At 31.0% G+C, this 25,000-nt stretch overlaps 1 long non-coding RNA gene across 1 annotated transcript in view; it reads left to right on the top strand.

Annotated features, from left to right (window-relative positions):
* Positions 1–7,271: 7,271 nt before the first annotated feature.
* The window catches only part of LOC145248251 (uncharacterized), a 53,642-nt gene continuing 35,913 nt past the window's right edge, over positions 7,272–25,000 (top strand). Inside the window, exons 1-2 of the long non-coding RNA XR_013863348.1 lie at positions 7,272–7,328; positions 20,351–20,444. This is a non-coding gene — a long non-coding RNA (uncharacterized LOC145248251). The remainder of the gene's footprint in view (positions 7,329–20,350; positions 20,445–25,000) is intronic.

Genomic DNA, 25,000 nt, shown 5'->3' with positions numbered 1-25,000 from the left:
TTAATTTTAGTCATTTTAACCCGAAAGGCATCCCTGGGGGGGAGCACTCGGCGTTTTCCCTGTTTTATAGCAAGCCCCACTCTCCCCAATGGTTTACTTCTACTTGTGCAGATGCCATAGCGCAAAGGCAGCATGCGTACCACAAATTTAACCGACATAAGTCCAGATGAAACAGACAGAAGTATATAGAAGCCAGAAATAACTAAGAAAGAAATAGCGACAGCTAAGAGAGAATTTACTGAAACCACTAAAAAACGCATCGAAGCACAGAAATTAGGAACCCGTGACTTCTTGAAAATCTACAACAGTGTAGTGAATAATGGGCAATCAACAATTCCCCCACTATTCAAAAATCATGAGGTTGTTTGCTCTGCAACTGAGAAGGCTAACATGCTTGTCAGACGGTTTGCCTCCAACACTACACTGGACCCTGCTAACCACTTCCTCCCTGACTTTCCTTTGCAGATAGACGCTACACTAGACGATCTGAATATCACCCCTGCTCAGGTGCATGCTATCTTTACACTGCAAAAGCATGTGGACCTGATCTCATCCCTGTGTGCTATTAAAAAAGTGCGCCGCCGAAGTAGTCCCAGTTCTCTCCAAACTTTACAACAAATGCCTTAATGAATCTTGCTTTCCTGCCTGCTGGAAAACTGCTTCTGTAGTACCAGTTTTCAAGAATTCTGGTGAAAGAACTGACCCAGTAAATTATCGCCTCATTAGCCTCCTCCCACTTTTCGCTAAGATATTTGAGTCTATAATTAACCAAGCTCTAGTCCATCACCTTACAGATGCTAAACTTCTGACTGACCAACAATATGGATTTAGGCAAACCCGTTCCACAGCAGACATCCTAACTGTAATCTCAGAACGTATATACCATTCACTTGACAAAGCAGGGGAGGGTAGAACGGTAGCTCTAGATATATCTATGGCTTTTGACAGGGTATGACATGAGGGTCTTCTCAAGAAAATCAGATCACTGGAAGAATACATAACATAATTAACTCCTTCTGAGATAATAGAAAAATCCAGGTTGTCCTTGACGATCGTACATCTAAACAATATGATATAAATGCGGCAGTGCCTCAGGGGTCAATCCTTGGACCTCTGTTATTCCTAATATTCATAAATGACCTCCCTGACAAAATTGTCTCTGAGATGCGTATATATGCTGACGACACCACGCTCTATAACAGATACGACAGGAAAACAAATATCTAAAGAAATGTCAGAAGCACTAGAGGATGATCTCCGATAAAAGGAATGGATGGTCACATTCAATGCTGCCAAGTCTAAACTTGTTTTCTTCAATAATTACAAGAAACCTTCCCTACGACCAATAGCAATGGCCAATGATTCTTTATCTGAAAGTACATCTTTTAAACTCCTCAGCCTAACGCTCACAGGAAACACGAGTTGGAACAATTACATTGAGAGTATTGCCAAAACCGCTGCGAAGAAGGTGGGTTCTCTCTATCATGCTAGAAAGCTACTAACGCCAGAAAGTATCCTATACCTCTATAAGGCCACCATTCGCCCATGTATGGAGTATTGTTGTCATATCTGGGATGGTGTATCTGCCACTAGTCTCTCGCTCCTAGACAGCCAATCTGATAGGTCCTAAACTATCATCTAAACTTCAGCCTCTGTCCCATCGACGAAATGTTGCACCCCTCTGCCTGTTCTACAACTGAATGCTCTGAGGAACTGCAAGTGCTTGTGCCTCCTCGACGTAAATACCCCCGACAAACCCGACAAGCAGCTAAATCCCACCCCTTCACGGTAGAGATCCTTAGATGTAAGAGAGCATGCTACTCCAGTACTTTCTTCCTCAGAATAGCTAGACTTTGGAATTCCCTTCCGGGTCCCTGCTTCCCCAACTGTACTGACATGCAGAAGTTCAAGTATAACGTGAACCGACATCTTGCTGCCCAACTTCCTACACAGTACACCTGATGCTTATGTCCCTGACAGAAGCCCCCTACAAAAAAGTGCCAATGTGCCTTGTTTGGGGTGAAATAATAAAAAAAAATCCGTTCTGTTACTTTTTACTCATATCATGTTTAATGTTTGTGCAAAATTTCAAAAAATTCCAAGGCCTAGTTATTAAGAAAAGTGCGGATAAACGAACGAACGAACGAACGAACGAACAAGGGTGAATTTACAGGTTTACCCTCCTTTTGTCGGGGGGACCAAAAAGAAAATCGTTTAAAAACATACCAACACCTAGTAAGCACAGATACATTATTAAATTGATTAAAAACAAAACGGATGAACTAATACGCCGATGTTCATGACGAGCACAGTTTTTCCGTAACTGTTATGGACATACCCCCATGCAGTAAAGATGGGTTCTTCCTAGTTGTAGAAATAGATTAAGAGGTATGACTCCTGGGGTCATTTGTTTACTTAGCAGTTAATGTTAGGCGAGGTTCCTACCTCAACAATCAGCCTGACAGAAACTAAGCCATTTCGCTGGCCATTTTGCTGTCGAACTGATAAAAAACGTTTTGTGTAGAGCAAGGAAGTACACCCCTTCAGGCCTTGTCGCCTGGCTTTCGAGAGGAGCAAGCTTATCGCTTGTTGTCTGAGGCGCTATCATCGGGGAATGCCGACGTGGCTACTCAGACTTATTTTTGCAAAGCCGGAGTGCTGTTTCTTTTGGGGAGCTGGTCGATTTTTCCAACTTCTGATCTTGGGTCACGTCCTGTCGCGGTGGGAGAGTGGTATATACTGGTCTTTCAACTTTGTAGTACGGCATTTTGGCAGATAGCTACGACGGTTGCTCGTTGTATATTCTGTTTTGGTTTCAATATATTTTACCTTTCTAACCCATATCCGTGTCAGTTTTTTCCATTAGAGATATTTTCAGGGCCACAACAGTAACAAATAAGAACAGAAAGATACAAAAAGAATCCTACAGAATCAAAGTCTAAAAAAACTAGCTCTACTAATGTCTTCAGTATTGTAAATGTAAATACTAAAAAAATAGACACAAACATTTTTATGTAGATACCTACATATATATATTTATTTACAGAAAGTTTAGATGAGACAAGTCATCGGTACCGTCGGTTTCAAACCTGATAATAGGGGACCGTTTTAGATACTCATATCAAGCCCTCCTCAGTCGATAATCATCTGTTTTATAATCGGAATAGAGATCATATAGAAATATTACAAGATCTCGCTCAAATGTTGTTTACGTGAAACAACCTAAAATTCAAATTTGAAGAAGATCTTGTAATGTATCTATATGATTCCTATTCCGGTTATAAAACAGATAAGTATCGGTTAAAAAGAGCTTGATATGGGTATCTAAAACGGCCCCTTATTATCAGGTATGAGACCGACAGTACTGACGACTTGTCTCATCTAAACTTTCTGTAAATTTAAATATAAATAATACGCTCTTATTTTCGGAATTTTTCGTTATAACAGAGCACTCTACAATCCTTTTTTTTCCAAAGGAATATAACTATCGGATGATGTCAAAACATCGTTAAACTCACAACTCGCTCAGCAGCCGCCGATAGCGTAGTGGTTAGGAGCCTTGACTATCGTACATGCAGTCGGGTTTCAATCCTGGCTTGAGGTAGTTGTCTGTCTAGCCGCACTGATGAGCTGTGAAAGCGATCAGTACTGTATGTGTATGACTATATATATATATATATATATATATATATATATATATATATATATATATATATATATTCTGGGAAGTATAAACTAAGAGTCAGTAAACTGGTGTATATTCAACGTTTACGACTTCTTGTTCGAACACTATGGATTGTCTAATAACCGCCCCGAATTGAGCGTTTATTAGTTCTTTATTCCCCTGGCAATATTTTGGCTTCCTGGCGACAGAGGCTTAGCAAATAGAGTTAAAGGTGGCTTCGTAGCTGAGTTCGGATTTCCTAACCGGCAGTAATTGTAATCCAACACTGATGGTTGCATAAGTATGCAACACTAGTGTCTGTAGGCATAAAGAATTATTATTCAATTATAATTATTTTTAATACCTACCGACGCTAGTGTTTCATCCTTTCGGAGATCATCAGTGCAGGGTTTGACAATTACTGCCGGTCGGGAGATTCGAACTCGACCATGAAGTCATCTCTGACTCCATTAGCAAGGAACAAACCGCTCGGCCAAGGTTAACCGCAAGAAATATTGTTGAAATTAACATTTAGATACAGCGTAAATGTTATTCAAGACGACTGAGAGTTATGTTATGATTTTGACATGGGTTTAAGTGACCTACTTATATCATTTCAACGTAAATAAGAATCGAGTTCTTAAAGGGGCTGATATAATTATTACTATATTTATTTTAATACCTACAGACATTAGTGTTTCATCTTTTTGGTAATCATCAGTGCTGGGTGTCACACCTTCATAGACATTTGTTGAGGTCATTTACGAGCACCGCACCCATGGATCGATGGGTTGAACTGCCATCAACGCGATGCATGTAGTTTAAATCTTAGGCTAGGGAAAGGTGCTAGTCTAGTCGCACTGATGAGTTGTGATACAACGAAACAGTTCTGTATGTGGGACACACACACACACACACGCACGCACATGGTTTGAACACTGTTGCGACGGGCAGGTGTGAGTTTAATACACACTCATAGAGAAATACTTACTGCACTGATTCGTGGTTCGATGGTTAGAGCTGCTGACTGTCATCGCAACGGTTGTAGGTTCGATCCACGGCTGGGGAAAGTCTAGCCGAACTGACAAGTTGTGATACAAAGAAACAGTATGTATGTGGGTGACTATGTATATATATTGGTTCACAAGATATGACTAATTCTGTGATGGCAATTTGATGCTTATTTTCGACCCTTTCGTAAACTGGCGTATCATAATTTATTATTTGGCAATTCCGGCGGTATTGTTCCTTTTAACGCCAAACCCTGTGCCTTGCGATTATTCTAGTGTTACACAAGAAGGTGTGTTGCTCTTAGTACAAATCGGGAAAGGCAAATCACATCTAACCACTTCCCTACGATTACACACCCTTTTCTATAATAGAACGAGAGACTCTTTTGTATACACACACACACACACACACACACACACAGCCCACAACAATAATAACAACAAGAACAAATAAAGGAAAAATGAAAATTCCCCCATCCGCGCAACTCCCAAAACAAACAAACAAACAACAAAAAACATCTAATAAAAACAATTACAGTACTTTAGAAGTCTGTTTTCCTAATATACGTGTAAATCACTCGTATTACTAGTGAGGTAGGTTATGCAAGAGGGATTGTCCTATTTCGTGACCCCCCCTTCATTGGGTGGGAAATCAATCCTAAATATCGGACATCTTCCTTTGCGTGGGCATAGAAGGGACTGGTTGCTCTGACGAAAAACTTACACGCTAATCATGTCTACATGCTCATGAATTAAAAGAAATATAAACGTTTTGAAAACGATTACTTATGTTACGTGGTTTTTGAGGATTCATAAATTTAAAAATAAACGTTATGAAAACGATTACTTATGTCACGAGGTTTCTGAGTGTTCATAAATTTCAAAATAAACGTTATGAAAACGATTACTTATGTCACAAGGTTTCTGAGTGTTTATAAATTAAAAAAAAAACGTTATGAAAACGATTACTTATGTTACGTGGTTTCTGAGGGTTCATAAATTTAAAAATAAACGTTATGAAAACGATTAATTATGTCACAAGGTTTCTGAGCGTTTATAAATTTAAAAATAAACGTTTTGAAAACGATTACTTATGTAACGTGGTTTCTGAGGGTTCATAAATTTAAAAATAAACTTTATGAAAACAATTTCTTATGTCACGCGGTGTCTGAGTGTTTATAAATTTAAAAATAAACGTTTTGAAAACGATTACTTATGTAACGTGGTTTCTGAGCGTTCATAAATTTAAAAATAAACGTTATGAAAACGATTACTTATGTAACGTGGTTTCTGAGGGTTCATAAATTTAAAAATAAACTTTATGAAAACAATTTCTTATGTCACGCGGTGTCTGAGTGTTTATAAATTTAAAAATAAACGTTATGAAAACGATTACTTATGTAACGTGGTTTCTGAGGGTTCATGAATTTAAAAATAAACGTTATGAAAACGATTACTTATGTCACAAGGTTTCTGAGTGTTCATGAATTTCAAAATAAACGTTTTGAAAACTATTACTTATGTAACGTGGTTTCTGAGGGTTCATGAATTTTAAAATAAACGTTATGAAAACGATTAATTATGTCACAAGGTTTCTGAGTGTTTATAAATTTAAAAATAAACGTTTTGAAAACGATTACTTATGTAACGTGGTTTCTGAGGGTTCATAAATTTAAAAATAAACGTTATGAAAACGATTACTTATGTAACGTGGTTTCTGAGGGTTCATAAATTTAAAAATAAACTTTATGAAAACAATTTCTTATGTCACGCGGTGTCTGAGTGTTTATAAATTTAAAAATAAACGTTTTGAAAACGATTACTTATGTAACGTGGTTTCTGAGGGTTTATAAATTTAAAAATAAACGTTATGAAAACGATTTCTTATGTCACGCGGTGTCTGAGTGTTCATAAATTTAAAAATAAACGTTTTGAAAACGATTACTTATGTAACGTGGTTTCTGAGGGTTTATAAATTTAAAAATAAACTTTATGAAAACGATTTCTTATGTCACGCGGTGTCTGAGTGTTCATAAATTTAAAAATAAACGCTATGAAAACGATTTCTTATTTCACGCAGTGTCTGAGGGTTCATAAATTTCAAAATAAGCGTTATTAAAAACGATTACTTATGTCACGTGGCGTCTGAGTGTTCGTGTATCTAAAAATAAATTTTAAACTGCAAAAATCAAATATGTCATTATGTTAAAAAATAGTTTTATTACCTTGTTATTGACAATGATAATTGGTATTGCAATTTGTTTAGAATCAGACACATACAAAAACGCCAAACCTCAGTACACTTAATGGACATTGTAATCTGTAAGTTTTTTTTAAGAATAATATATTCTATATTTCTCTCTCCTTCTCTCTATTTTTCTCTCTGTTTCTTTCTCTCTATCCTCTCCCCCTCTACATATATATCTATATATGTATATAACTGCCATATATTTTCATGATATATTCTCTCTTTTACAAACACACACACACATACACAGACATGCTCTCTCTCTCTCTTTCTCTCGCTCTCTCTCTCTATATACTGCAACTCTTTCTCTCTAAATATATATATTTTATTGGGGAAGTGGTATTATCCACTGGAGAGCCATGTATTTAACAGTGTCCTGTTTTTAAATCTTCGAAACAGCTACATGGTAAGAAGCTGATGATCCCCGTTTTCTATTTACAAAACTTTAGCTAAGGTGTTCTCTTTTCATCCTCATGTAGTTAAATTCTGTTTTAAAATTGAAGACTTTTGCGAAATCGGCTTATGCAAGTGCTAAGTCTATTTCTATTTAACAATTTTAGTTAAGTTTTTTTTTTCAATCATATATAAATGAATTTTCTTTGGTCATTATAAACTTTTAGAAATCGGATTATGTAGGTGCTTAGTCTGCAAATAAGGGAAAATTAATATATATATATATTTTCCTTCTGAGAATTTAAACTGCATTTTTTATTTTTATTTCTGATTTTTTTTATTCAAAGCTTCTTTAGACTATATATTTACACACACACACACACACACACACACACACACACACACACACACACACACACACACACACATATATATAAGTGTATATATATATGTATATATATAACCTATGACTTAATTATTTATATTATAATACAAATTAAAATAAAAAATAGATGGTTGGTTGGTGGGTTGTTTTTTGTTTTACGGCATATCAACCCTTTTCGGGTTATTTAATGCCGAATCCAAAGATTTTGAAGAAATTTTTTTTTAATAGAATATATTTGTTGTTTTCAAGTCGGTTTCTATTTAACCCATAGTTGGGACCCTAACAGGTACTACCACTCTGGGTCAGAGTTGACCTGGGAGCAATTGTAATTAAAGGGTGGCTCCACACCCTCCAAAGCCCACAAGCTGGGGCCTCACCACTGGCTATAGTTTAAGGTCATATCCAGGACCCCCATTGTGGGACTTTTACCTTCTGCAGGGGGGCAGTCGGCGTATTCTAATGCTCCACCGACAGGGCCGAAAAAATAGATGTAAAGTTTATTAAAACGCTAAGTATCAAAGATATCTTATAAAAGCTATAAAGTTTTATTAATGAATATTTATTATAGAATATTGCTATTCGATCGACAGGGATTGTGTAAGCGGCATACGGAAAAAAGTTCCGGATTATGCAATTGGCCCTACTAGTTTCAATTCCTTAGGTACTCACTGTATTAAAAATACATAAATACCGCTGAAAAAGGCATAAATATATTCAAATAATAGTACCCAACCAATCATTGATTATTACTAACTATTACATTTGCCGCTTTAACTATTACTTTAATTATGTTCCACAACACAAACTAATTATATTTAACAAAACAAACTAATTATATTTAACAAAACAAACTAATTATATTTAACAAAATAAACTAATTATATTTAGCAAAACAAACTAATTATATTTAACAAAGCAAACAAATTACATTTAACAAAACAAACATATTATATTTAACAAAATAAACTAATTTTATTTAGCAAAACAAACTAATTATATTTAAAAAAACAAACTAATTATATTTAACAAAACAAAATAATTATATTTAACAAAACAAAATAATTATATTTAACAAAACAAATTAATTATATTTAACAAAACAAAAATCTGATATTTAACAAAACCAATAAATTATATTTTCAATAAAAAAATTATAGTGAATAAAACTAACTATCAATTTTTATAAAACCAAATAAATTACGTTTAACAAAACAAATTATTTATGCTTAACAAAACAAATTAATTATGTTTTACAAAACGAATAAATTACGTTTAATAAAACTAATAAATTATCTTAACAAAAATGTAATCATTTTTAACAAAACAAATTATGTATATTTCATAAAACAAATTAATTATGTTCAATAAAAAAGTAATTATATTTAGCAAAAACTATTAATAATGTTAAACGAAACAAGATTATAATGTCTAAAAAACAATGAAATTATGTCTAATATAAGAAATTAATAATGTTAAATAAAAAATTAGAAATGTTTAATAAAAATGTATGATTTTTTATAAAAGAATTAAATTAGATTTAATAAAACAATTTCATTATGTCCAATGAAATGAACTATTTTGTTTTATAAAACAAATAAATTATGTTCAAGATAACAAACTAATTATGTTTAATAAAACAATCGAATGATGTTTAATAAAACAAATAAATTATGTTTAAAAAACAAATCTGTTATGTTTAACAAAGCAAAATAATTATGTTTAACCAAAGTAATAAATTATATTTAATAAAAGAATCTAATAAATTAATTATTAATTATAAAAAGAATTAATAATGTTTTAAAAAATAAGAAGGTCAAACAAAACAAGTAAATTATGTTTAATAAATTAATTATTATGTTAAGCAAACAAAATTAATTTTGTTTAACAAAACAAATTAATTATGTTTTGAAAACAATTAGAAATGTTTAATTTAAGATTTAGTTATGATTAATAAAACATTAATTATGTTTAACAAAATATAATTATGGTTAGCAAACATATTTATTATTTTTAATAAGACAAATCAAATGAATTAGGTTTGACATTTTAATTATGTTTAATAAAACAATTTAATCATGTTTAATAAATTTATTTCTCATATTTTACATAAAAAAAATAATTATGTTTCCCAAAACAAAAGAATATACAAGAAAATTTGTTTTTTTTTATTCTTCATAATAATGTAATATGTGGTTGAAGCCACCCGAAGAGAAAATACGTCTTTTCTCGGTAACTATTTATATTTATGTGTTGTCGCTTGGTTTAAGCGCGAAATTTAAGCAATGTAAAGTCACATATTTTAGAAATCATTTTTTTAATGAATTTAAATGAGAAAATTTGAAAACCTGAAAATGTTGAAAAATGATAAAATCATTTTTATTTACTTTTTTTGATGAAAAAAGTATATATATATATATATATATATACTATGCGCATAATCCTGAGGAGTCCTAGAGTGGATGAAACGCCGAATATTCAGTGTAGCTTAATCGCCATGTATATTTTATAAATTACCAACTAGCTCTACCTACGTATTGAGCACTTTTGAAGTAAATACTTAAAGTTTACGCATGAATCTATACTTTCGAATATTTTATGTGAGTAAATTAAGTATATATATATATATATATATATATATATATATATATATATATATCTATATATATATATAAAGCTGAATGTGTGTGTGTGTATGGTCACGAATAGGCAACATATATGGTTGATAATTTTAAAAAACTGATCACATATAATGATAGAAGATGTATCGAGACAAGGAATGGGTATGTTTCATCTGGCAGAATAGTGGTTCATTAAAATTGTGGGGTCTACGTTCGCGCCTGGTCTACAAAGTATGGAAATAAAAAAATTTAAAATTAAAAAAAAACAAAACTTTTACATGTGTTTTTGATATAGATGTACATAAGAATACTTTGATAAGTATGTTTTAACTTAAATAGGGATGGTATGATAAAATTGTGGGGTCTGCGTTCGCGCCTGGCCTCCACAAATAGGCACAAACTTCAATAAAGACTTTTCATATCTATCTGCGTAAGTATATTTTGATAAATTTGTTTCAGTTTGAAGAAATAAAGTATAATAAAATTATGTGGTGTTCCTTCGCACCTGATCTCCATAGAATGGAAATATGTCACAAGTTTAACAAGTTTTTTTTTTAATATAGATCCACAGTGTGAACAGATATGGTATAATAAATTATGGGGTCTATCTATTCTATTTTTACTTTCATCATATTTTGCTTTGGTTTTGATACCCCTAAATTCGAAGCTATCTCTTTACAACCCTTCCTTTTCATAACCTATCATACTTTCATAAATCAGAGTCCATTTTCTGTAGGCTGTTTTTGAACTCAGTCATCGATGGGTACTTTTACTAGTATATATATATATGCATATATATATATATATATATATATATATATATATATAGTGGAGATGGTAATTAATAAAAACTGAAGAAAGTGCTCAATACTGTTGTAGAACAAATATGCGTTTTATTTTTTATTACCGTATCTTTCTGTTAAGTTACATTATTGTTTCGGCTACTCGGCCGTTTTTTTGGCCGCCCTGAGGACGCTACAGACGGTAAAAAAAAACGGCCGAGTAGCCGAAACAATAATGTAACTTAACAGAAAGATACGGTAATAAATATATATATATATATATATATATATATATATATATATATATATATATATAAAGAACATTTGAAAACCTGAAAATATTGTGAAATGAAAAAAACATTTTTAATTATTTTTTGGGGGGGTGTTATTAAAGTTTTCGTCAATAACCTGGCTTTATCAAAGAGATGGCAGTCCGATTAATTTTTTTCTTCTTCATAATAATGTAATAACAGGTCGAAGTCTCCCGAAGTGGAAATACGTTTTGTCTCGTAACTGTTTATATCCATGTGTTTCCTGGTTTAAGCGCGAATTTTATGCAAAAGAATATATGTTTAACGAAACAAATAAATTATGTATAATAAAACAATTTACTCATGTCTAACAAAAAATTCATTATTTTTATTATTTTTTATTAAGACAAATTAATTATGTTTAATAAAAAGAACTATGTTTAACAAACCAAATTAAATATGTATAATAAAACATATTAATAATGGTTTACAGCCCAAAATAATTACATTAAGCAATACAAATAAATTATGTTAACGAAATTAGTATAATTACGTTTAATAAAGCCAAATATATATTAATTACGTTTTACAAAATACTTTCCTGACGTTTAACAAAACAAACTATTTATGTTGAACAAAACTATTATGTTTAATAAAACAAAGTTATAATGTTTGATAAAACATATTTCTTATGTTTAACCAAGCATGAGATCTATACTTAATAAGCCAAAATAATTAAGTTTAATCAGAAAAAATAAAATAAATTATGTTAATCAAAACAAATTAATTACATTAAGTAAAACAAAGAATTATATTTTACAAAACTAATGAATTTTGTTTAAAAAAATAAATATGTTTAATTTTGATAAAATAGGTAATTTATGTTTAAAAAATCTATTATGTTTAATAAAAGAAATTTATTATGTAAAAGAAAGTAAGTTAATTATGTTTAATAAAATGAATAAACACTCCTTGATAAAACAAATTAATTATGTATAATAAAAATAACTTCTTATGCTTAACAAAAAAATTATTTATGTTTTGCAAAATAAATCTTTTGTGTTTAATTAAACAAATCAATTATATTAAACAAAAAATATTTATGCTTAGCAAAATAATTTTTGTGTTTAATTAAAAAAAATCAATTATATTAAACAAAAAAATTATTTATGCTTAGCAAAATAATTTTTTTTGTTTAATTAAACAAATCAATTATATTAAACAAAAAAATGAAGTATATTTAAAAATTTTTTTTTTATTATGTTTAACAAGATTTATTAATTATGTTTAACAAAACAAATTAATTATGTTTAATATAACACATTAATTGTGTAAAACAAAACTAGTCAATGTGTTTAAAAACAACTTAAATATGTTTAATTAAACTAATTACTTTTTTAACAAATTAATTGTTTAACGAAACAAATTAATTAAGTTTAATAAAAACAATTATGTTTTAATAAGCAAACAATTTGTTTGACAAAACTAATTAATCATGTTAAATAAAACAATTCCATTATGTTTAGTAAAATAAATTGATTATATTTTACCAAAAACAATTAATTGATTCCCCCCAAAAAACATATGTTTAACAAAAAATACCAAAGTATAATCAAACGAATTAATAATGTTGAACAAAATAAATTAATTATGTTTTACAAAACAAAATAATTATGCTAAATAAACCAAACGAATTATTTACAATAAAATAAAGTAATTATGTTTGCCAAAACAAACTAATTATGTTTAATAAAAAAAAAAAATTGTGTTAAACATAACAAATTTGTGTTTTACAAAACAAATCATGTTTAATAAAACTTCTAATTTCTGTTAAAGCAAACAAATTAATTATATTTAATAAAAAATAAACTATGTAAAATGGCCCACACAATTATGTTTAACAAATCGAAATCCTTCTGTATAAAAGAACAACTGAATTATGCTTAATTAAACAAATAAATTACGTTTAATAAAAGAAATCAATTATTTTTCATGTAACAAATTAATTATGTCTAATTAAACAAATGAATTATATTCATGAAAACAAATAAAAAATGTGTTACAAAAGGTTTAACAAACACATTTGTTATGTGTAATAAAACAACTTTAAAATGTTTAATAAAACAAATAAATTATGTTTAACAAAAGAAATAAACAATGTTTCACAAAACAAATCTATTCTGTGTAATAAAAAACTTAATTATACTTACCCAACACGAATTATGTTCAATTAAATAAATTGGTTCTGTTTAACAAAACAAATAAATCATATTTTACAAAACATATAAAGCTAAACAAAACAAATGATGTGTATAAGACAACAAAGCATCTATGATTAACAAAACAATCATGTTTAATAAAACAAATAAATCATGTTTAATAAAACAAAACAATCATGTTTAATAAAACAAAAGAATCATGTTTAATAAAACAAAAAAAATCATGTTTAATAAAACAAAAAAAAAAATCATGTTTAATAAAACAAAACAATCATGTTTAATAAAACAAAACAATCATGTTTAATAAAACAAATCATGTTTAATAAAACAAAAAGTCATGTTTAATAAAACAAAGCAAGCATGTTTAATAAAACAAAACAATCATGTTTAATAAAACAAATCATGTTTAATAAAAACAAATCATGTTTAATAAAACAAAACAATCATGTTTAATAAAACAAATAAATCATGTTTAATAAAACAAATCATATTAAATAAAAAATATGTTTATAAAAAATTTATTATGTTTAACAAAACACATTAACAATGTTTAACAAACACATTTATGTTTAATAAACAACTTAATTATATTTACCCAAAACAAATTCATTATTTTTAAACAAATTAATAATGTGTAATAACACAACTTTATTATCTTTAATAAAATAATTAATTCTGTTTAACAATACAAAATATATTTTACAAAACAAATTAATTGTTAAACGAAACAAATTAATGAGTATCATGAAAAAATTAAAAACGTTTTTCGATACAAAGTAATTAGGTTTTGCAAAACGAATAAATTAAATTTAATAAATAATTACGTATGTATAATAAGGTTAATTAATAATGTTTAGCAAAACAAAGTAATTATGTTTAATCTAACATACAAGCTATGTTAAAAAACACATTTATTTACGTTTAATAAAATAAATTATGTATAAAAATCAAATTATATTTAATAAGACATATAATTTATGTTTAACAATACAAATTAGTTAAATTTTAAAAAACATATAGCTCATGTTTAAAAAACAACTTTATTATGTTTTATAACACAATTTAATTATGTAGAACAAAATAAATTAATCCTGTTTTATAAAACAAATTAATTATGTCGAATAAAACAAATAATTTTTAACAAAATGAATTTATTTTGTTTAACAAACAAATCAATTATGTTTAATAAAACAAATTAATCATGTTTTATAAAACAAATCAATTATGGTTTACAGAAAATTTATTATGTTTAATAAAACCAATCAATTATGTTTATAAAACAAATACATCATATTCAACAAAATGAATTAATTATGTTTAACTACAGAAATAAATTATGTTTAACAAAACAAATTAATTGTTTAACAAAACAAATTATGTTTAACAAAACAAATAAATTATGTTTAACAAAACAAATTAATTATGTTTAACAAAACAAATTAGGTTTAATAAAACAAATAAATTACTTTTAACTACAGAAATAAATTATGTTTAACTATACAGAAATAAATTATGTTTAACAAAACGAATTAATTATGTTTAACTACAGAAATAAATTATGTTTAACAAAACAAATAAATTATGTTTAACTACAGAAATAAATTATGTTTAACTACAGAAATAAATTATGTTTAACAAAACAAATAAATTATGTTTAACTACAGAAATAAATTATGTTTTACAAAACGAACTATGTTTAACAAAACAAATTATGTTTAACAAAACAAATTATTTTTAACAAAACAAATTATGTTTCAGAAAACAAATTATGTTTAACAAAACAAATCATGGTTAATAAAACTGTTATGGCTTCCAATAAGCCACAAAGAAAACAGAACAACGGAATGGAGTTTAAACAATGCATTACTGGAACAACAACGTAAAAAGGTTACAACTGAAAAGAGTAGTAAACGTCACCGAGCAGGCGAGGGTCACTCTGGTGCTTAATCCACACCTGGGATCAAAAGGTCTATGGTTTATATAATGGATAGAACAGTCCATTTGGAGGATGATTCCATCACAACAAAAACAAATTATGTTAAACAAAATAAATTATGTAGAACAAAACAAATTATGTTTAATAAAACAAATTATGTTTAATGAAACAAATTATGTTTAATAAAACAAATTATCTTTCATGAAACAAATTATGTTTAACAAAACAAATTATGTTTAACAAAACAAATTATGTTTAATAAAACAAATTAATTTTGTTTATTAAAACGAATTAATTATGTTTACCAAAACAAATTATGTTTAATAAAACAAATTATGTTTAATAAAATAAATTATCTTTCATGAAACAAATTATGTTTAACAAGACAAATTATGTTTAACAAAACAAATTATGTTTAATAAAACAAATTAATTATCTTTATTAAAACGAAGTAATTATCTTTAACAAAACAAATTATGTTTAATAAAACAAATTATCTTTCATGGAACAAATTATGTTTAATAAAACAAATCATGTTTAACAAAACAAATTATGTTTAATAAAACAAATTAATTTTGTTTACCAAATCAAAATATTAATGTTTAACAAAACAAATTAATTAATTTTAACAACACAAATTTATTATGTTTAACAAGACAAAGTTATTATGTTTATTAAAACGAATTAATTTTATTTAACAAAAAAAATTAATTATGTTTAACAAAACGAATTTGTTATGTTTAACAAAACAAATAAATTATGTTTTACAAAACGAATAAATTATGTTCAACAAAACAATTAATTCTGTGTAACAGAAAAATAATAATGTTTAACACAACAAATTGATTACGTTTTATTAGGCAAATACACCGAAGAGTCTTGATTTTTTATTATATTATATTTAAACAGTTGATATTGCATTAAACGGTCTATCTTCAGAAAAAATCTTCCCAACCGACTGCAATATAATCATCTTTAAGTTTAATATAAACCCATACTTGTTTAGTTGTCCTCTTGGAAAATAACTTCCACTTTACCAATTTTCTTGCACATTCCCTCTATTAACTTTAATTCTCTCGTGATTGCGATCAATGTCCATTAACGATTTATTAAGCTCTTATCTTCATGTGGCTCTGGGACTTGATCTAACATAGTATATATGAGTACGTGGCAAAATATTAGCAGCAGCGAAAGATGGCTGTCTTGCAAAGAGATTAACAGCAGTAGTTGCCAAAAAACGCGCATAGCAAATTAGGAAGTGTGCGCGAAAAGAAAAAGGAAAAAAGGAGAAAAAAGCACCACGTGGTCGACAGTAGAAAAGTTAGGGTCGAAGGAAAGGATGTGTAAAATCGAGGACGAGAATGGACCGGCTGTGGCCGGCATGCGGTCAGAGGAAAGAGAAATGAACGTCAAGCTAGATGGACATGTAGCAGCGAGAGACTTTTTAAGTGGTGTCGAAACGGCAAAAAAAAAACTTAAAAAAAAATTAAAAAAATGCTGACCTAAATTTTTATTTCTTTCTTTCCTTTATTTGTAACTGAAACGTTACATTGATACGTGATGACAAATTAGTACCCCCCCCAAAAAAAAACAGGATAAAACACAAAACAATGAATAAATCGATATTATATAGGGTGTTCCGAAAGGAGCTGACGGATTTTAAATTTGAATTCAAACGAAAGTACCACTCTATGATAAATATCTCCTCTTCGGTCGCGTAACGATACAGCTTTTGGAGAACCTTATATAATCCCAAAACCGCATTAAAAAGAACAAAGCAACAAACAAACAAAAAACAGACATACATAGACAAGCGAAAATGAATAAATTTAACATTACATAATCCCAAAATGGCTGGATTCGTCAGTAAATGATAAAAAAAGGTTGATGTGCCGTAAAAGAGACACTTCCAAACCAAACTACATCTAATAAATAATTGTAAAAGAGAAAAAATACTTTAAGGGATGTGTGCTATTTTGTAAGAGAACAGCCGACTCGTATACTCATTCAAAAACCAGTATTGTGTATGTCCCTAACAAAAAGAATAAAACACTCCCGACCTCGACGTTTTAAAGTTGAGTCATAGAACATTTCCCGTGAATTTGAATGTTTGATAAAACAAACAAACAAACAAACAAACAAACAAACAAAAACACATAAAACAAAGACAGACAAACCTATAAACATTACAACATATGAAAAGTTACCGATAAAGTTAGTAATGAAATATATGGACTAGTTTAAGTGTATATTTATAATAAAATAAACGAATACACATTTTACGTTCACAGATGGCTAACAAGACGAGTGAGCACATATGTTTTTACAAGGTGTTACCACTTATCAAGGCTCAAAAGCTACTCAAAAGTAAAGGCTAATGAGTGTACGGTGGTCACCAGTACAACAGCGTAGTAATCGTTAGAGGTTAAAATTGGATCTATTTTGATCATTTAAGCGTATCACTTTGTTCATGGAATTTTCGTTTAGATTTAAGCACAGATGGAGGTGGTAAAATTATTGATAATTGTTGTAACTAAACGAGTACGTTTTGCAAAAGTTTGACAGGGGGACCCATAGATTGAAACGCAGACGAGAATTTGCCATGACAGTAATGATAGAGCAAAGCCAGGGTCGCAACGTCTCTTCTGTGGGAAAGAACTCGCAACGTCTTTTCTATGAGAAAGATGTTGCAGAGAGGAGAACTCGCAACGTCTATTCTGTGGGAAATAGGTTGCATGGAGTAGAACGTTTAACCTTTTTTTCTATGAAAAAGAGGTTGCAGGGACGAGAACTCGCAACGTCATTTCTGTGGGATAGAGGTTGCATAGAGGAGAACTCGCAACGTCTCTTCTGTGGGAAATAGGTTGCAGGGAGTAGAACGTTTAACCTTTTTTTCTATGAAAAAGAGGTTGCAGGGACGAGAACTCGCAACGTCATTTCTATGGGAAAGAGGTTGCAGAGGCGAGAACTCGCAACATCTCTTCTTTGGAAAAGAGATTGCAGGGAGAACTTGCAAAGTCTTTTCGCTGGGAAACAGTTGCAGGGAGGAGAACTCGAAACGTCATTTCTGTGGGAAAGAGGTTGCAGGGAGAAGAATTCGTAACGTGGAAAGAGTTTGCAGGCAAGAGGTATACTTACATTAACCCATTTAAAACCAAGGGTACTTTGCTTAGATTTGATTAAATTTTGTTGATTTGCATGTTAGAGTGTCATAAATTCAATTCAAAAAGAAATTTCTAAAACCTTTATTGGAATGTATTAAATTTTGATGTTCCCAAATGGGGACATGAACTTTTTTGAGGTAAACAAATCTAAAAACATCATTCCCCAAAACTTTGCAGGTGGCGTAAAGACATTGATATGACTACTAACATTTTCAATCTATTCGAATACACCATGTAGTGGATAAAGTACTTGGTAAAATTTTTTTGTAAGTGATACTCTCCTGGTTGTTGAAGGTTCAATCCTCGGCATGGGCGCCATTCACAAGACAATTACGAATTACTTAGGACCGCTACCCAATAATGGTTGACAGATAGAGAGCATGCTGACCCCGTGGATTTTTCTTACAAGGAGGTCACCACTTATCAAGGTCCAGAAGCCACTCGGGGATAAGGGTTATTGCGTGTACAGTAATCAATGGGATAGTGTTGTAGTATTTGTTAGTATTGGAGATTTGATAAAGTGTCATTACTTAAGGGGGCGGTTCATCAGGGATTTGCTTATGTTGGACTTAAAGACATCCAAGTTGAAGTCAGGTGGGAAACAGGCAAACGGTAGAGAGTTCCACAGGCGTGCATTTCTAAGAAAGAAGCTTTGTTCATGGAATCTACGTTTTGATTTAGGCACAGATAAAGAGTGGGGAAAATTATTAACAGTGGTTTCAGCTAGACGGGTATTTATCGTGAAAGATTGGCGAGAGGGGACCAGAGATTGGAGCTCAGACTAGCACTTGCCATGGAAATAACGATAAACCAAAGATAGGCCCACAACGTGTCTTCTGTGGGAGAGAGATTGCAGGGAAGAGAAAATAAAGGGTTTCATTACAAAAATTCAGTGCAGATTTCCGAGTTCGACAGAAAGATTCCCGATTCGACAAGACACGCCTAAAGAAAGTTGGGAGTTACAACGTTGTAAAAACACTTAAGATGAGAACAGTTGTCCGAATAATACAAATAATACAAATAATACAAATAATTAATCCTCGTCTCAGAAATTGAGAAATTGAAATAATCGATATTTACCTCTCTCCCACAGCGAGAGGATGTGATACAAGGTCGGATGAGTGGAAAAATAAGTTAATGTTCCAGGAGAAGAAGCACTTCGGCCCTGCAAAAATATACCTGAGTAGTCCCGTCGGCATTCCCGGTGAGGGCGCCCCAGGCAACATGCGATGAACTTGTTCCACCCGAAAGCCAGAGGCAAGGACTGGGAGGGTGGGCCTCCTAGGGCTACACAGGACATTTTACTTCAGTCTGACAGCAAAACGGTCGTCTAAATGACCCAGTCTCTGTTGGACTGATTATCGACGTTGGAATCTCGAAATACGTGTACTACGAAAGAACACTGACTACTAATAAACGTTAGAGAAGAGAGTCGAGTTAATGCGATTGAGAAGCCCATTCAGAATTACAACTGTAGATAAGTCAATCCCTACTATATGTAGATACACTTTAGTTTGTACCTTTGCGCACAGCGAACACACGGACACAATGTACAACACATTCAGTTTGAGACACATACAGCTGTCGCCCCTTATTTCCAACAGTCGCATGTTTCAGCCCATAGATGGCGATATCAACGTCCTCTTTCATCTCTCTCTTTTCTGTCTCTTTTCCCCGTAGAATACAACACTACTTCACGCGTTCCGAGTTGTGTCACACCCGCAAACCGACTTGATAATGAAAGAGCTACTGCGATCAATACAGCTTTACAGAGGTAAGCTTAACTTTGTCAAAAATCCTGAATAAATGAACGGTACAATTACTGAATTAATTCTGTAACCACATTACACAAAATATGTTAACCTCAGTCCACTCATCATCGCGGAGATCAACAAACGCGCACGTACACACACATGACCTTATACATTTTCCACCAAAAAGTACTGTCTGCATAAAAAATGTATAAAGGTTTTTAATTTTAAATAACGTTTACGGTTGTAAATAAATGAGATTTACACTCAATCTTTGATCAGATATTATCTATCCAAAAATAAAAGGGAAATGAAAATATACTTAGCTGACAAATATTTATTAACGAAAAATCAAATTACCCATTTGCAAAAGTATTTAACACACTTACTAATATTTAGTTGTATATCATCTGTTCTGCCTTGCAGCCTCCAAAGGCTTTCCATAACTGCCTACCAGTTTCTTACAAGCACTTGCTGGTAGTTTCAGCCATTCTTCTTCTTAAACATTCTTCAATTTCTTGATATTCTTGGGATCTCTTGCATGTACTCTATAACATTTTCCACAGATTTTCGATGGGATTTGCGTCGGGTGAGTGGCGAGGTCACTGTAGAACTCGTATCCCATTATCCTCAAACCATTTCATAGTTATTTTAGCCTTGTGCTTATGATAATGATCTTGCTAGAAGATAGAGTCATGGCCCAATCCTAAATCTGCGGCACTCTTGAACAGATGTGTTGACAAAATCTCCGTGTATTTTGCTGCATTCATGTTCCCTTCGATGATTTCCATTTCTCCAACTCTATTTGCAGAAAAACAGACCAAATCATCACACTTCCACTTTCAAATCGTACAGTAGGGATGGTAGTAAATTCTATGCCTATTTTCCTCTATACACAGGTAAGCATGTTTTTCTTTTTTCGAGAACCCCAATTTTTGTTTCATCTGACTAAATAACTTTGTTCCAGAAGTCATCCGATTCACATTGATATTTATAAACAAATTTCAAACGATCTTTCACAAATCTAGGAGCCAATAATGGAGTCTTTCTTTGTAACCTAGAATACAGACCTGTACGATTCAATGATCTCTTGATTGTGTCCTTGCTTACTTCAATACCTGATTCCCGCAAACCCTTCTGAATTTCTGAACAAGTCAGAAATAGTTCTTTTTTCACGTTACGAGCAATGTAACGAGGGGGAACATCATTAAATTTACGTAGCCGACCACTTAGAAGATTTTTTTAAATATTATCACTCGTTGTTTTCCACTTTCTCACGACAGCCCCAACTGTAACCATCAAATTTAGTTTTAAAGCGATTTTCCTGTACCCTTTTCCATCTTTATGCCTTGCTGTTATTTCCTGGCGTATATCATTAGTCAATTCCTTTGCTTTAACATGATTGAAACAGTAATGAAAGAGGCGTGCGCAGTGTCTGAGAGCTGTTATCAACTGACCTATAAGGAGCCAGAACTCTGGGATGCTTCTAATTGGTTGAAATATTGTAGCAAGATTAAATGACAGCTAAAGAATGAAATTTCTGATTGGTTGAAATATTGTTACAAGATAAAACGACTGCTTAAGAATGAAATTTGACCGCGTGTTAAATATTTTTGCATATGGGTAATTTGATTTTTTGTTAATAAATATTTGTCAACTAAGTATATTTTCATTTCAGTTTTATTTTTAGATAGATAATATCTGTTCAAAGATTGAGTGTAAATTTAGTTCAGATTAACTTTATATTTCTTGAGAAATACGAAAAATACCAATGTACCAAATACTTTTGCTACCCACTGTATGTCTGCATATAATTGAACGACAATTAACAAAGACTCTTCGACATTCATGAACAAATCAAGACAGAAGTTTGTTTATACCAGACAAAAAGGATTATGAATTTGAAAGACGATTACATGGGTGGTCTCTTTTTTATTTTGAATTCTTTTGTTCATCCGATATAAAATAACCAGCTGGAGACCCGGCGTTGCCCAGTCGTACAATACACTTAAACATGATATTTTAATTTATGCAGATTGTGTATGTATTATTATAGAATCAATCTTCTATTGATTATTATATATTACAAGGGATAATTTGCTTGATAGCCTAATTCGCAAAAAAAAAAAAATAAATAAAAAAAAAAATAAGCACACAAAAAATACAAAATAAAATAGAAAAAATAATAATGATAATGTCGTTCATCAAATTCTGTCTGTGTTTGTTTACAATATCACGTCAGCTGATATTTGGGCTTGACAATGAATGCCCTGGAAAAGTCACTTCTGATTAATGTTTAGTTTTAAAATATGCAAACAAATAAATGATTTGCGGTGATTTTAAATGGTACTTCTTTTATCGTAAATTAAACTCATTAGTAAGAAAAAAACCCAAAATAAAATAATGAGGTAAGCCCGAGCTTAAACAGGGAAAAATTCAATCTTTAGTCACTGAGCTATATATCCAAATGACAATAGTTATGTTTTTTTTAAAGAAGAAATTATTTGCAGAGAACTGAATTTCTCTTGATATGCTGAGAATTATCTTCCTCGGCCGTTGTAACGTACAAAAATTCCCCCGTAAAATTATAACTCACCTATAAGAAAGAAAGACTATTTTAGGATCGGATTTTTTTTTTCGAATTTCGATACTTATCGGATGAACACTATCAGACATATAAATTAGCTTTGTGTGAAATTTGCAAACGATTGACTTAGCCGTTTTAGAACCTATACGGAAGGAACTCAGATACACAAAGTGATTTTTATATAATAATAGAGATATTCTCATATATCAATGACGGATGACGAGTAGTTGATTTTCGGTGTTAAAGGATTAGGTCTAAGAAACTTGTGAATGAAGTAATCTGAAATAGGAACCAGTAAAGGCGTGACGTCACCGATTAGTTTAGGGAAGATTTTTGTAAGAAGAAATCTACATGGAAGAGTACTGTACACCTGGGGGTACGTGAGTGAGACTGAACTGCTCCAGAAGCCCTTTTTTAAAGACTACCAAATGCTTTATATAGAAAAATTAAATTACTGCAGACATTTAATTATTGTTTATTTATTTATTTTTTTACTGGAAAGAGATATGATACATAAATAAAAGTGTAAAGAGTTTCAGAATGGTTCGTGAGGAAGAAAATAAAAAATAAATCAACAAAAAAAATGCAACATTTTTTGAATAAACAAAAACAAAACAATCAAGAAACCCAAAAATCATGAGTTAGTGATAAAATGTCAAATTGATGTTTTTTTCATATTAATTTAGAAATCTTGTTAATGTTTCGTGAAAAACCTTTGTCCTGCTCAGGGGTTCCATGGTGTCGTGTAGTTTGGGAAACCATGCCGTACACTACATGTTAAAATATCGGATTTAAGATACGTAGTAAAAAAAAAAAACAAGATTACATCTATTACCCATAACTTGGATGTGTTCAAGTCCAACGTTAACAAATTCCTAATGAACTGCCCCTTAAGTAAACACTTCATCAAATCTCCACACTAACATAATGTACTTGCAAAACCCTTATCCCTGAGTGGCTTCCGGGCCTTGATAAGTGGTGACCACTGTGTAAAAAAAAAAAAAAAAAAAAAAGAATCCCCGTCGTGTGAGTGAGAGAAACCGACGTATGAAATGATGTCCTATAATGCGTAGATAAAGCATACCGAAACTGTGTTTCCCCGCACCATGCCACAACAGCGATGAAGACACACACACACACACACACACACACACACACACACACACACACACACACACACACACACACACACACACACACACACATATATAATATTATTCTAATTATTTGTCTGTGTTAATTTATTTAAATTAACAACAACACATTTCTTTTTAGTATCGGCAGGTTGTAGGCATAATGGAGACATAATGTAACAGAGCGCGGACGTCACGTGAAATGTAAAAGACTATAGAAAGGAGAGAAAGCACATTAGAGAAGACGATCACGGTAGAGACGTGTATGAAGTTCGAGAGCATGTTAGAGACGTGGGTGATGTCACAACCGTAACGGGAAGTTATGCGTGACAGGAGAATGAGGAAATAAATAAATAAAATATTATAAGGGTAAAAAGCGAGTTAATTTTTTTTTTATTCTTTGTCTGCTTTGCGTTGAGGCTATAACGTGTTGGGCCTACCTGGGTAACGTTAAAACAACAACAACAACAACAACAACAACAACAACAACAACAACAACAACAACAACAACAACAGCAATAATAATAATAAGCGCTACATGGAACCAAGCTGGACAAGTGCAAAGAGAACTGAAACCTTGAGGAGGTTAATTGCCACTCAAATTCCAGTGAAGATCAATGCTCGCTACTAGTGAGTAAACGGCTGTTGCGACAATGCAAAGTCATTTGCTAATATCATCGAGAGACGTTGAGAGTACTGAAAACCTGGGGAGACTTGAGGTCACTCAGCTTCCAGAGAACACCATAGGTTGTTATCAAGGAGAGATCTTTGATGACCTGTGTAAAAGCTCCTTATGAGCCAATAATAATAATAATAATAATAATAATAATAATAATAATAATAATAATAATAATAATAA

This window comes from Euprymna scolopes, chromosome 26 (assembly GCF_053919585.1).
Source record: "Euprymna scolopes isolate OS-2025 chromosome 26, ASM5391958v1, whole genome shotgun sequence".
NCBI classification, from domain to species: Eukaryota; Metazoa; Mollusca; class Cephalopoda; order Sepiida; family Sepiolidae; genus Euprymna; species Euprymna scolopes.
Note: the sequence above shows the minus strand (reverse complement) of the source record. Positions and strands in the feature narration are given on the sequence as shown.